Here is a 482-nt window from a genome sequence, read left to right as displayed (position 1 = left end):
TGGCAAAGCCTATTAACGGGGTTAGCCCCGTTAGAAGGTTAATAGGCTTTGCCATCTGCCAGCAGATGGCAAAGCCACAAGCTCTTTGCCATCCGCCGAACATGCCTTTGCCATCTGCCATGGCAGATGGCAAAGTGCCAGATTCCAGTAGTGTTATACATAGATCATCATTTCATATCATATTTTATTTGCATTTTTGCCTTGATCCTAGAAATCCTACGCAACTCACGGACCCACGGAGAGAGTTGGGGATTTCGTTATTCTCATATTTGAGTTTTCTCAAATTTTGAAAATAGGATCATTTGATTTTATTTATTTTATCTTCAATTATTTCAATTAAAAAATATGAGAGAGGGAATAAAATGACTTTCCCAAAAATAAAGAAATAATGAGAATTTAATAAAAAAATCAAATAAGATTTTACTTTGGTGTTTTGCTATTTTATTTGAATTTAGGAAAAATTGCACGATTTTCAAAAAAAG

This window comes from Triticum dicoccoides, chromosome 5B (assembly GCF_002162155.2).
Source record: "Triticum dicoccoides isolate Atlit2015 ecotype Zavitan chromosome 5B, WEW_v2.0, whole genome shotgun sequence".
In the NCBI taxonomy this organism is placed as follows: Eukaryota; Viridiplantae; Streptophyta; class Magnoliopsida; order Poales; family Poaceae; genus Triticum; species Triticum dicoccoides.
This window is presented reverse-complemented; position numbering follows the sequence as displayed.